This window comes from Halichoerus grypus, chromosome 12, assembly GCF_964656455.1.
Source record: "Halichoerus grypus chromosome 12, mHalGry1.hap1.1, whole genome shotgun sequence".
Classification (NCBI taxonomy): domain Eukaryota; kingdom Metazoa; phylum Chordata; class Mammalia; order Carnivora; family Phocidae; genus Halichoerus; species Halichoerus grypus.
In genome coordinates, this window is record NC_135723.1 from 44,749,348 (window position 1) to 44,764,944 (window position 15,597).

The following is a 15,597-nucleotide window of genomic DNA, read 5'->3' on the forward strand; positions in this document are numbered from 1 at the left end:
CTGAGTGCTGAACCCAATGCGATCCCATGACCCTGAGATCATGACTGAGCCAAAATCAAGAGTCAGATGCTTAACCAACTGAGCCACCCAGCCGCTCCCAGAAGCAGGGATTTTTAAGCTATTTTGTTCACTGCTAAATTGCTAGAGTTTGCAAGAGTACCAGGAAGATAATAGATACTCAATAAATGTTTATTTTAAATTAGGAAATAAACACACTACTCACCCTGAACGACTCACTGCTCCCTTTGCCCAATCCACAATTTATGAGCCATTGCTTGTGCCCAGTAGTACAAGTCCAAATCCTATCCACCCTTCAAGGTTTGCTTAATGTCACCTTATTCATAGAATGTCTATTGATTCTCCCCAGTTATAAATAATGCCACCTCTCTGGCCTCCCTAAAACTTTTACAAAAGTAGCACTTCCTAAGTGGTGTGTATACTTATTTATCCCTATTACTAGACTGTAAGTGGTTTAAAGGGAAGACATATTTCTTATTAGAATGTAGGATATTAGGGCGCCTGGGTGGCTCAGTGGGCTAAGCGTCTGCCTTTGGCTCAGGTTATGATCCCTGGGTCCTGGGATCGAGCCCCACATGGGTGGGGCGGCGGGGGAAGAGGGTCCTTGCTCAGTGGGGAGTCTGCTTCTCCCTCTGCCCCTCCCCCCACTTGTGCTCTCTCTCTCTCTCTCTCTCTCTCTCTCTCTCTCAAATAAATAAATAAAATCTTTAAAAAAAAAGAATGTATGATACTAGAAGCTTAACACACTGCTTTTCACATAGTATGTGTAAAGTAGACCAGAGCTTACAGCCATGGGCTTTGCAGTCAGATGACCCTGCATTCGGCATGTGACTGATCCTCTTCATCGCCACAGCCACCCCTTTGTTGTGGGCCCTGGGTTCCGATTTTGAAATCATGATATGTGGTGTCCAAGCTCTCCACGTACTCCATGTCAGCCCTTCACCTTCTGGCCCCACCTCTCCCCCTTTTAACTAGGTTATAGCTCTGGAGGGCTGTGACCATCACTCTTTCCTTTTAACCAAACTGAGTGGCTAGGGTGTAGTAGAAATTCAAGAAATATTAGTAAAAGAAATGAAATAGTAATTGTGAGACCTGAACTTTTAACAAATGAGTATGTTCACCCTCTAAATAGCTGCTTGGTGAGCTAAAGTATAGTGATGGCGGGTATTGGAAAATGTTAGCCTGGGAGCAGCATGTTCCCTGCTCCATCACACAGAGCGACTGCAGCAGAGTGTGGTGAGAGATAAATCCCAAGGAGCCTGCACATGGAGTTCTCACTCAGTTACTGACTCACTGGGGGACTAATAAGAAATGCCATCTTTGGGGCAGGATGCGGGCACCATTAATCACTGGTAGAACAGGATTCTGGAATGCCTACATTTTAGTGTCACGTAAAATCCGGATTGCACAGTGCCTGCGCAGAGACAGCCACAGTGTTGGCTGAATAAAAGAAAAGTGAATGGGTCATTATTAGTAGGAACAAAGATAATGTTATTAATATAACCATTGATAGCAAAGAATTACTTTTAACCGGCATGTCTGTGATTCATACTTGAAGACATGCCAACGTTATTTTTCAAGGTTGCTTAGTTACCTCTCTTTCTTTGTGGGATATGTGGGTTTTTTTTTTAATATTTCTAATCAAAGAAAGCAAAGTACGAAGGGGAGTGAACTATATTCTGAAATTGCATACTTAATAAAAATAGAGATTTATCATTTTTATTTCCCACGATTAGTCTCAGCTGTGATTATTCACTATTTCCCCCTTGCTTGTTTATATTACCTCATTTTAGCATTTTCAACCTTATTTTACCTTCTCATGGTCTTTTATCTTCTTAGTCTTTTGGTTATTGTTCAGAAATATCAATTTGTTACTTGTAGCATCCCACGTCTGCCATCTAGTGGAACTAAGTGGTCAAGACAACTTTTAATAGTGATGGCTGAAAAAGTCTAAATTAGGGGCAGTTTTGCTTCGAATAGAAATTACTCCTTTCATCAGAGTTCAAAGCAATGCCTGGACTCCAATTTATAAAATTTCTGTAGTGAGACTGAAAGTTGCATTTAATTGTCTAAAATGGATGCTGGATATATAACTACGTTTGCTGTTTTATTAAATTTTGCAGAGCCTCTGAAGAGTTGAGTAACCAGAAGTAGCTCTGTTATATTTACTGTGAAAAGTGGGATGGTGATACTAATGACAGAAATGATTTTAGAATAAAGGCTAAAATTAAGAGCAGGTGTCTTTTCTGAGGACCATCAAAGATCACAGCTGTTTTGTTGTAGGGAAAGAAAATCATAAAACTATGTCAGTAACCTCCTTAGAGTAACTGTATGCCATGGAAGATTTTAGGCTGTAACAGATGCTCTTCAAAAGACAAAGGGAACATATAGCTGTTCTATGGAACAATATAGGATCAAATGATTTTCCTTATATCATTCACTTAATTTTTTCTTCCTAGATGAGGGAAGAATATTTATTTTTATCATCAATTTGTGATCTTGAAATATATTCTATATAAAAATAGGACAGTTTCATTGTAGATGATTTTTAACATTCAGAAATATTAATAAAAGAAATAAAGAATAAAAAAGATACCTGTAATTTTGCTCTCCAGGCATAACCGCTTTTTATCATTTTGATATATTTCCTTTCAGCCTTTGTTATTTCATACATGTAATATATTTACAATTTTTCTTTGACAAAATTTTAATCATTATGGTTCCACTTTTCTTAATTAACATTACAAGATAAACATTTTCACTCTTGCAATTCAAGAATACAATTTTTAATGTCTGTAAAATATTTTTCCTCATAATTATGTATGAATTATTTAACCACTTCTAATTATTAAAAGTATAGGGTTTTTTTCAAAATATTTTGCTCTTAGACATACTGCCACCTTGATCTAACATGTACGTATTGGTGAGAATTTATTTCCTGAGGACAAATTCACTTGAAGTTTAAGAGTTCAAGATTATAAAACATTTTAAGGCTTTTGATTTAAATAACAAAGTCACCTTTCATAATTACAATAATTTTGTTAAGGCTAACATTGTATCAGAGGATCCTTTCATCTCACCCATGGCAACATTATTTTCATTTGACTAAATAAAAATATAAAGAAGATCTCGTTGAATAATAATTTGCATTTCTTTGATTATTAAATACACTGAATTCTTTTACGTTTACCAGAAATCACATTTCTTATGTACTTATTTGTACTCTTCTTCTGTGGCATCTTTCTTGTTGATTTGTTAGAGCTATTTATAAAGTTAGGCTATTAATTGTTTTCATCATATATGCTGCCAATCATCTCCCCAGCTTGTTGCATGTGGTTCTTTTGGTTTGTGAAGTTTTAACTTTTTTGTGTATAGTAAAATTCACCGATCTTTACCTTCACACTCCATTTTCAGCTTTTATGTTAAGAAATGTTCCTTTCATTTTCCACCTTCATCTCTCTCTTTTGCTTCTGCTTTTCCATTTCCATTTCATAGAGGCCATGCCTTTTTACATCTTTTTGAAGGTATCTTTTAGAAATGAAAATCATTTTCTTTTGGTTTTTTTATTAACCATGTTCCAATATAATTTTTTTCCCCTTAGTCTTTGGGAGTAATAAAGCAGCACTTTCCATAGGTCATAATTAGTGAAAATTTTTCCCTAATTGTAGGAAAATTTTTATTAGAGGTAATTTTCAGTACCCTTACAAGGGTTTTTTTTCTTCTTTTTCTAAGTTAAATTTTTAATAGGACACTGGGAGACACTGGGATGTGAAATCCTTGCCATCCTAAACCATACATCTGTTTTATATCTAGTACTGAGTAAGGGTCAGGAGAAAAGGAGAAATGAGTGAAACCTGGGAGTTATGGAAATTAAGATAATCCTAAATGACACTGACTAATTCGTATCCAATACAGATAACACAGATATGCTTGCCTCCTTGCTGGGATTGTGGGTCAGATTAATCCCTTTAATAAAAAATATGGAGTTCCGGGGAAATGTAGGCAGTCAGAACGATTGGTATTTTCATCCTAAAACATTTCTCCCACCTACACCCTACTCAGCAATTACTGAACTGTGGCATCTCATTTTTCTCCAACCCCCACTTACTAAAGTGACAGGTAAATGGAATTGAGCAGTATGACATTTCAAGCCACAGTGTGCCCTTTCCCTGTTGTCCATCTGATACCCTGATTTTTTTTGCCCTTTTGCGGTAGGAAGTCACCTTGAATAGCTTTACGGCACTGCACACTTTGTGGTTTTATATCCTAATTCAAAAAGAAGGCAAATGAAGGTAATAACCATCAGTTATTTTTTGTTCCTTCTATTTTCTCTTCTTCCCTCCTCCAGTTTCTCCTATAACAACACCACAATCTAAAGTTTAAAAGCATATAAATAAATGGTGTTGGGAAGACTCGACAGCTACATGCAAAAGAATGAAACTGGACCATTTTCTTATACCACACAAAAAATACACTCAACATGGATTCAAGAACTAAATGTGAGACCTGCAACCATAAAACTCCTAAAAGAAAAAAGAAGCAATAAACACTTAGACATCAACCTTAACAATATTTTTCTGGATTTTTCCCGGGCAAGGAAAACCAAAGGAAAAATAAACATTTGGGACTACACCAAACTAAAAAGCTTCTGCACAGCAAAGGAAATCATCAACAAAATGAAAAAGCAACCTACTGAATGGAAAAAGATATTTGCAAATGATATATCCGATAAGGGGTTAATATCCAAAATACATAAAGAACTCATACAACTCAACTTCAGAAACCAAATAATATGATTAAGAAATTGGCAGAAGACCTGAAGAGACATTCTCCAAAGAAGACATACAGAAGGCCAACACACATATGAAAAGATGCTCAGCATCACTCATCATCAGGGAAATGCAAATCAAAACCACAGTGAGGTACCGCCTCACACCAGTTAGAATGACTAGTACCAAAAAGACAAAAAATAACAAATTTCTTAATGTTAGTGAGAATGTAAATTGGTATAGCCACTATGGAAAACAGTATGGAGGTTCCTCAGAAAATTAAAAATAGAAAGACCATAAAAACTAGCAATTCCAATAGTGGGCATTTACCCCTCAAAAAACCCAGAAACTAATTCAAAAACATATATGCACCCCTATGTTTATTGCAGCATTATTTACAACAGCCAAGATATAGAAGCAACCCAAGTGTCCATCGATAGATGAATGGATAAAGAAGGTGTGACATATACATATACGATGAAATATTAGTCATAAAAAACAATGAAATCTTGCCATTCGTGACAACATGGATGGACCTAGAGGGTATTATGCTAAGTGAAATAAGTCAGAGAAAGACAAATACCATATGATTTCACTTACATGTAGAATCTTAAAAACAAAACAAACAAACAAACAAATAAAACAAAGCATAAACAGACACATAAATACAGAGAACAAACTAGTGGTTGCCAAAGCGGGGGGGGGGGGCTAACTAAAATAGATGAAAGGGATTAAGAGATACAAACTTCTGGTTATAAAATAAAAAGCCACCGGGATGAAAAGTACAGCATAGGGAATATAGTCGATAAGATTGTAATAACTTTGTACGGTGATAGATGGTAACTACACTTATTATGGTGAGCATTTTATAATGCATATAATTATTGAATTACTATGTCATACATCAGAAATCAATATAATAGTATATGTCAACTATGCTTCAATTAAAAATGAATACAGTCGGGGTGCCTGTGTGGCTCAGTCGTTGAGCGTCTGCCTTCGGCTCAGGTCATGATCCCGGGGTCCTGGGATCGAGCCCCGCATCGGGCTCCCTGCTCTGCAGGAAGCCTGCTTCTCCCTCTCCCACTTCCCCTGCTTGTGTTCCTGCTCTCGCTGTGTCTCTCTCTGTCAAATAAATAAATAAAATCTTAAAAAAAAAAATGAATACAGGAGCACCTGGGTGGCTCAGTTGCTTAAGCATCTGCCTTCGGCTCAGGTCATGATCCCGGGGTCCTGGGATCAAGCCCCGTGTCCAGCTCCCTGCTCAGTAGCGAGTCTGCTTCTCCCTCTCCCTCTGTGATCTCTCTTGCTTTTGCTGTCTCTCAAATAAATACATAAATAAAATCTTTTAAAAAAATGAATACATAAAAGGGAGAAATTTACTAGTAAAAAAAAAAAAAAGCCTTGGTCAGACCACTAGGTTTGAGAGCCTGACCCATCACTACCACCTGTGGGCAAGTCCCTCAACTCCCACTGTGCCTCCCTTTTCTCATGGCTGGTTAGAACTCTACCTACTTCACTGAGCGGTTGTGAGGATTAACTGAGATAACGCATCTGACATATTTAGAAGAAAGCCTGACACATAGTAAGGGCTTTAGAATGTTATTGGGTGGGTTATAGATTTGATCTCCTTTAAATCAAATACTCAACATGTCTGAGTGGAGCTTCATTACATCAGAGATAATCTAAGGGATGATAATTTTATACTCCTCCACTACAGGTCTCTGTAACTGGATTCAAATGTTAATTTGGTGGGCGCAGGAATTCGGGTGTTAGAAGTAACAGGTAACTGGAGGTCAGAGATATATATACTGTCTTCCTAACAATACAAATCTAGGAATTTTGGGACTGCAATTATGGTAGCCTCTTGGAACCAGCATAATTAAAAATGGGAGAAGGGTTAATAGAGTTGCTGTTGAACTCTAGGAACGAAGAGAGTTAGAGCCTTGTACACCCTGAGGATTTCTTTCTCACTTGTCTCTGATTTACTCTTCATTTCCTTCACTGTTGACTGGTTCTCTGCTTCCCAGGCCACATGGTCAAAAATACTATTCCCAACAATTCCATGTGTATATGTTACTGTTCCAGCCATCAGAGCAACAGAATGAATCAATTCTGATTCCAGTTCCAGCGCTACCCATCCCCCAGACCAATAGATGGAGTTACCCTATGTGGCCCTTTTTGGTGAGTATGCCTCCCACCCTGTCCCATCAACTGTGACACATACCCACTGTGAATGCTCTACACAGCGTGTGCATGGAGGGAAGGGGAACGACCCAGAAAGGAGGGGCCAGGAGTTTAACCCAGAGGGTGTCCACTAAATGTTGGTTTATAAATGTCTGTTGGGGCAGAGAAACTAGAAGTGCTAGAAACCACAGGTAATAAAGACAGTTCAGAGGAAATGATTAAAACTCTGAAATAACAACATAACAAAAATTTTATTAATTTAGGAGTTACGACTTTATACCTTAATTCTGTCCAAAAAACTGATGAGAATAGAAAAATGCTTGATTCACAGTTTTATTTTACCAAAATTTTTGGGGGGGACACATCCATTTGTAAAGCTAAATGGCATAGCTGTGGTTTATGTCAAATCGCATTCACATTTGACTATTCTTAAAATCAGTGTTTATTTGTGGATTATTAATAAAATATTTAGAACTGGATCTTTTAAGAGACTATATTCCTTGTAGCTGATATTCAGCAAAAGATTTTTTTTTTTTATAGATTTAATTTATCCCACAGCAACTGACTGTGGGATTTAGAAAACCCTAAGTAAGATGAGTGTTTACTACAGTCAAAGATGAATGAATGTTCTCCTCATGTAAGATCTAAAACTAAATATAGTTCCCTGTCCCTGGTAAACAGATTAAATAACAAAGTGTGTGTGTGTGTGTGTGTGTGTGTGTGTGTGTGTGTGTGTGTGTTTTCCAAGCTCCCTGTCTCATTTCCTGTTTCTCCCTCCACCAATCCATAGGTACCCAGTGTTCTCTCCTGCCTCCTTGGGGCTTTCAAGATTTCCTAGAAAACTAGTTTTCAGAATTGTCATTGAAAATATCTTAGTTTCTTTCATTTTCAAAAGTCAGGTATTATTTCAAATTACAGAAAAATAGAGATTAATAAAAGTCACTTATTTATTCACCACTTAGATTTAACAAACATTAATATTTTATTATTTTGCTTGAGAATTTTCTATGAACTGATATAAAATTTACATACAGAGTAAAGCACACATCTGAAGCTTAAAGTTAAATGTTTCGCATTAAATGTTTGGCAAATACTTATTTCCACGAAACCCACACTGCTATCAATATAGAGTGTTTTTCCACTACTCTAGAAAGCTCCTTTATGCCCCTTCCCAACTGATCACTGTCCTAAACCCCCAGAGGTAATTCTGATTTCTTTCTTTTTATTTTTTAAAGAATTTATTTATTTGACAGAGAGAGACACTAGCGAGAGAGGGAACACAAGCAGGGGGAGTGGGAGAGGGAGAAGCAGGCTTCCCATGGAGCAGGGAGCCCGATGCAGGGCTCCATCCCAGAACCCTGGGATCATGACCTTAGCTGAAGACAGACACTTAACAACTTAGCCACCCAGGTGCCCCCTCACTGTGGTTTTAATTTGCACTTCCCTTACCTGTTATTTTGAGTAACTTGTCATGTGCTTATTGGCATTTTTATATCTTCTTTTGTGAAGATCTATCCTTGTCTTTTGCCCATTTTTTTCATTATTGTTATTTGTTTATATTTATTTATTGATTGATGTATAATTAACATACAGTGTTACATTATTAGTTTCAGGTGTACAACATAATGATTCAGGAGTTCTATGCATTACTCAGTGCTCATCATGATAATGTACTCTTAATTAAGGTACTCTTAATGTATCTTAATTCCCTTTATCTATTTTATCTTTATCTATCCCCCCCCCCAACCACCAGTTAGTGCTCTGCATTTGTGAGTCCTTTTTTTCTGTTGTTGTTTTGTTTGTCTCTTTTTTGTTGGTTTTGTTTCTTAAATTCCACATATGAGGGAGATCATATGGTATTTGTCTTTCTCTGTCTGACTTATTTCACTTGGCGATTTACCCTCTAGTTTCATCCATGTTGTCACAAATGGTAAGATTTCATTGTTTTTATGACCGAGTAATATTACACTGTATATATATGTATATATTCCGTATGTATATATTCCATACCTTCTTTATCCATTCATCTATTGATGGATACTTGGGTTGCTTCCATATCTTGGCTATTGTACATAATGCTGCAATAAACATCAGGGTGCATATATCCTTTTGAATTAACGTTTTGTTTTTGGGGGTAAATCCCTGCTAGTGGAATTATTGGGTCATATGGTAACTCTGTGTTTAATTTTCTGAGGAACTTCCATGCTGTCTTCCACTGTGGCTGCACCAACTTGCATTCCCACCAACAGTGCATAAGAGTTCCTTTTTCTCCACATTCTTGCAGACGCTTGTTACTTCTTGTATTTCTGATTCTAGCCATTCTGACTGGTGTGAGGTGGTATCTCACTATGGCTTTGATTTGCACTTCCCTGATGAGGAATGATGCTGAGCATCTTTTCATGTGTCTTTTGGCTGCCTGTATGTCTCTTCAGGTCTTCTGCACATTTTTTAATTGGATTATTTGGGTTTTTTTGGTGTTGAGTTGTGTGAGTTCTTTATATTTTGGATATTAACCCCTTATCGGATATGTCATTTGCAAATATCTTCTCCCATTCAGTAGGTTGCCTCTTCATTTTGCTGATGGTTTCCTTTGCTGTGAAGAAGCTTTCTAGTTTGGTGTAGTCCCAATAAAGTTTAATTTTTTCTTTTGTTTCCCTTGCCTGAGGAGACATACCTAGTAAAATGTTTCTATGGCTGATGTCAAAGAAATTACTGCCTATGTTTCCTTTAAGCATTTTAGGGTTTCAGGTTTGCCATTAGGTCTTGAGTCCATTTTGAGTTTATTTTTGTGTATGGTGTAAGAAAGGGGTTTAGTTTCATTCTTTTGCAGTAGCTATCCAGTTTTCCCAACACCATTTATTGAAGGGATAGTCTTTTCTAAATTGCATTTTCTTGCCTCCTTTTTTGTAGATTAACTGACCATATAATCATGGATTTATTTCTAGGCTCTCTATTCTGTTCTCCTAATCTATGTGTCTATTTTTGTACCAGTACTATATCATTTTGATTAACACAGCTTTGTAGTATACCTTGAATGTGGGATTGTGATGCCTCCAGCTTTGTTCTTTCTCAAGATTGCTTTGGCTATTCAAGGTCTTTTGTTGTTCGATATAAATTTTAGTATTATTTTTTCTAGTTTCATGAAAAATGTCGGTATTTTGATATGGATTGTATTAAATCTGTCGATTGCTTTGGGTAGTATTAAGTTGCTTTTTTTTAATTAAGATTTTATTATTTCTTTATTTGAGAGAGGGAGAAAGAGAGAGAAGCTTGATTTCATGACCCCAAGATCAGAGTTGGGCTCTTACCTAACTGAGCCACCCAGGTGCCCAGGCAGAATTACATTTTAACAATGTCGATTCTTCCAATCCATGAGCCCATTTACTTTTAATTGGATTGTTCTCTTTTTCATATTGAATTATAGTTGTTATGTATTTATTTTTATATTTATATTTATTTTTATATTCTGGAAACCTGAATTTTGTGACATAAAGATTTAGAAATAAAACTGTCTCTATTTTCAGATGATGATGAAATTATTTACATAGAAATTCTTATAGCAACTCCTGAAAGTAGGCAGTTTAAAGTTTTGAAATTTGTATTTTTCGGGTTTGTTTTGATGACTCTAGGTTCTTTGCATTTCCATGTAAGTTTTACAATCATCTTGTCAGTTTCTTCAAAAAAGCCTGCTGGGATTTTAATTAATATTACATTGGTTTTATAAATTAATTTAAAAAGAATTGATATCTTAATAAACAATATTGATTTTTCCAGTTTATAAATATAGTATATCTCTCCATATAGTTGATCTTTAAAATTTCTCTCAGTAATATTTTGCAGTTTTCAGTACAAAGATCTTTTTTCTTTCATTAAATTTCATTAAATTTATCTTTCATTCAGTTTAAATCTTTCATTAAATTTATCCCCAAGTATTTTATTTTTTGATGCTATTATCAATGATATAGTTTCTAAATTTTATTTTCTATTTGTTTGTTGCTTGTATGTAGAAATGCAATCAAACTTTATAATTGACCTTGTATCCTGTGATCTTGTTGAATTCATTTATTAATTCTTATAGTTGTTTTCTTAAATTCCCTGGGAATTTCTATGTGAACAATTGTATCATCTGAAAATAGAAACAGTTTTAATTCTTCCTTTCTGATCTTTCCATGTTTTATTTTCTCTTGCCTTATTGCAATGTTTGGGTCCAGTATAATGTTGAATAGAAGTGATGAACCCAGACATCCTTGCCCTGTACCTTGTATTAGGAAGAAACTATTCATTAAGTATACTGCTAAATGTAGGTTTTTCGTAGATGCCCTTTATCACCTTAAGGAAGTTTCCTTGTATTCTTAGTTTAATGAGAGTTTCTACCATAAACAGGTTTTGAATTTTGTTTAATGCTTTTTCTGCATGTATTGAAATGATCACATACATTTTCTTCTTTAGTCTGTTAATTTGGTGAATTAGATTTAATTAACAATATTTATTAACTGATATTGCTTATTTAATACCTTATATTCATGGGATAAACTTGATTTTGCCATCATATACTATCCTTTTTATATATTTCTGGGTTTGATTTGCAAATTTTTTTGAAGATTTTATTTATTTATTTGAGAGAGAGCGAGCGAGAGAGAAAGCACACAGAGGGAGAGGGAGAAGCAGATTCCCCGCTGAGCAGAGTCCGACAGGAGGCTCAATCCCAGGACCCTGAGATCATGACCTGAGCTGAAGGCAGACACTTAACCGACTGAGCCACCCAGGCACCCCTGATTTGCAAATTTTTTAAAAGGGATTTTTATCCCTATACCATGAAGGTTATTGATATTGATCTTCAACTTTCTTTACTTTCATGTTATTCTCAGGTTTTTATATTAGTTTAAGCTGGTTGGTTTGGTAGAAAATTATTTGGATATGTCCTATCATCATGTATCTTTTTTAGTTAGTGTAATATTGGTACTATTTCTTCCTGAAATATTTATGAACATTCACCAGTGGAGACATCTGAACCTAAAATTTTCTTTCTGGGCATGTTTCAAACTATAAGGTCAGTTTCTTTAATGTATAGGGAGATATTTAGATTTTCTATTTCTTATGTCAGTTTCGATATTTGTCCTTCAAGGAATTTATTCATTTTATTTAAGTTGTCAAATGTATTGATATCATGCTTATAATATCTCCTGATTATCCTTTCAGTGTCTAGAGGTTCTGTAGTAGTTTTCGTCTTTCATTCCTGTCATGGATAATTTATATATCCTTTGTGTTTAAAAAAATTTTTTTTAAATCATTTTGGTTAGGCTTTAATTAATTTTATTGGTCTTTTGAAATAATTTGGTTTTGATTGTACTGATTTTCTCTATTTGTTTTCTGTTATTGATTTCTGCTCTATTCTTTATTTTTTTCTACTTGTGATTTAGTTTACTCTTTATTATTATTTTTAGCTTTTTATGGTCGTAGTTTAGATCATTATTTGTTACCTTCCTTATTTCCTGATATCAGCATTTAAACCATAAAATTTTCTCTAAAGCTCTGCTTTAGTTAAGTTCTAAGAGTTCTGACATGATGAGATAACTTTATTTCTTCCTCCGGTGCAGTCTGGGCTCTTTGGGAAAAGACCCCTTATTCTATTTAGTATATCCTCAGCACCTACTACAATGATGATAGTGAGTAATACTCAGTAACTCTTACAATAAAATTATCTTTCTTTGCCACTTTCTTATCTTATTCTCTGCTCACAGGATCCTTCTGATGGTTACTTTGTCAAGGGGTCATTTTGTTCTCTGGTAGCATACAAAGTCCTCTATGTGCTCTAAGAGCCCGGTTACTTGTAGCTCATGTCCCCTCAGTTACTCAGGACATTCTCATTCTACCTTTGCACTGTCAATCATAGCAGCTAAGCCCAACATCCCTCTCTAATCCTCAATAACAAAACACTCTAAGAAAATGCCCATAGCTATGTAAATGAAGAATAAAAGGCAAAAACGGATTTAAACAGATTTATCTCACAGATGTTTTTTCCCTCAAAACCTATGCCTTTTGTCTCTACTTCAAAATACTCATTAGACCACCTCCTCAAGATGCAGACACTTTTATTGTCCACCATAGTTAGCACTCTTATTTCCATACTGCGGGACACAACTGACCTCTCTGAAAAAGTGGAGCAAGAAACACATTACTCTCCTCTGGGATTTGTCTGTATTAAGAACAATTGAGAGAAACAGTGAATTCTCAACATTATGTGACTAATTTTTTTTATTAACATTTTCTGAAATCACAGGTATCCTTACTTTGTAGTCTGTTGCTTTAGACAAGCTCAGCTTTATCATGCTAAATCACAAACTACATAGAAATGTGTATGTAGCAGGTTCCTTATTTTCTAGAGATACAGGATACATCTGTGACTTCCTGAGCATCACTGAACAAAGGCGCCATTGGAAGTTTTATTGTGAAGACCCCAAACAGATCCTCTCGTTCTTCATTTAAGTCAACTGCACGTTTTCCTGTCAAAACGGCGAGGCGCAACAGGCTTGGCACGTTTATCTTAAAAACCATTTAAAGTCATTTGTGATGGAGATTGGAGACCCTTCAGTTGCCTGAGGGCTGTTTTGTAGTCAATCCGGATGGCAGAAGTAAATTAATCCCATGGCTTTCTCTCTCGAGAAACCTTTAGGCAAACAATCTTGTCAAAGAGAAATGTGATGGTTCTCAGTAATATTAAATAGAAGTTGAAGAAGATTTTCTTTAAGGTACACAAAGCTGTCTCTGATTTCTACATTTGGCTGCCAGTCTCACCCTCAGAAACCTTTCTTGAATTTTGCTGAATCATGTAACTCTTGAAAGGATGGAATTTGGAGCATGTCTGTGTACAATACTTGGGGGAAGATAAAGCCAATTATGACTGTGGTTTATGAAAGAAGCTTTGCGTGCAAAACATAATTTGGGGAACCTTAGGCAACTAAGAGAGGTTTAAGATTGTTTAAGCCAGTTGATGCTATTATATGAATGAGCATGTTTAACTGTGCCGTGGTTCTCCCAGAGAACAGGAGGGAGCTCAAAAATATACATTTCAGGCCATCCTGACATGGAATATAGTTTCTTCTTCTTCTTCACCTTCTCCTCTTTCTACTTCTTCTTTTTTGGATGACTTTCCATTGTTCTGTGAAAACTTGACAAGAATTTTTAGAGATGGAAAAAAAGAAAGCTAGAGTAGGCCAGCTTTCATTTTATTTCTTTGCTGACAAATGTACTGAGTTCTCACTGAGTAAAAGAAATCATCAAGTCTGAAAATGCCACAGACACCTTTGGTTCCTTTTTTTTCCTTAAAGATTTTATTTTTGAATAATCTCTATACCCAACATGGGGTTCAAACTTACAACCCCAAGATCAGGAGTCATACACTCCACTGACCAAGCCAGGCACCTGACACCTTTGGTTCTTAAAGAATACTTTTTATTTTTTAAAATGATCCTTTTTTTTTTTTTTCTGAGAAGATTTATGTGAGGATAGTAGAAATTTCAGATCCAATGCACCGTGGTCTGAATTCCAGGGATATAGCTTAATGAACTCCAAACTGAAGTGTTTCTTCTTGTGATCCTAATTACAAATAGAGGATGAAATAGAGGTGTTTAAATGCTTCACTCTGCAGGATAATAATAGCTTATATTTGCAATTATCTCATTTTCCCCAACCTGTGAGTTAGGCAAGGCAGGAATTAGTATTGCCAGTTTTCTTTGGAGGACATGGTGAGGCAACTTGCTTAAAGTCATATGGTTAATGAGTGACAAAACCAGCACTCTCACCTTGACTTCGGTGTTTATCTCTCCCGAACTGCAGTTATTTCTTTTATTTCTCTCCAGACCTTTCCTTTTTTCCTTCTAGGAAACGAACAGGTCCAAATATTCACTGAAGGTATTATAAAACGTCTGGACTAAATATTCATATGGATATAATATGGGAATCTTTGGGTATTGTTACATTCCCAAAAAGTGATCACAAAAATATTTACAACTGTTCTTACTAATTGTGTCTGCACATGAAAAAACTTGTAGTTTAACTGGTTTCAAATCTGAGATTATCCAGCTAATTTATTAAAAATTTGAGACATGAAAATTTGAGAGCACTATGCTGAGTGAAATAGGTCAGAGAAAGACAAATACTGTATGATCTCATTTACATGTGAGATCTAAAAAATTAATAATCAAACAGAAAAAGGGATCAGAAAAAGAGTAGCTACCAGGGTGGGATGTTTGGGAGGGTGAATTGGAGGAAGGTGGTCAAAGGTACAAAATTCCAGTTATAAGTTAAGTAAGTACTGGGAATGTAATGTACAACACGATGACTGTAGTGAACACAGCTGTGTGGTATATTTGAAAGTTGCCAAGAGGGTAGATCCTAAGAGTTCTCATCACAAGGAAAAAACCCATTTCTCTTCCTCCTCCTCCTCCTTCTTCTTTTGTATCTATATGCGATGATAGATTTTATCTAAACTCATGTTAATCATTTCACAATATATGTAAGTCAAGTCATTATGCTCTACACCTTAAACTTATATAGTGCTGTATGTCAATTATATCTCAATAAAACTGGAAAGAACAGAAATTTAAAAATGTGAGACATAAAA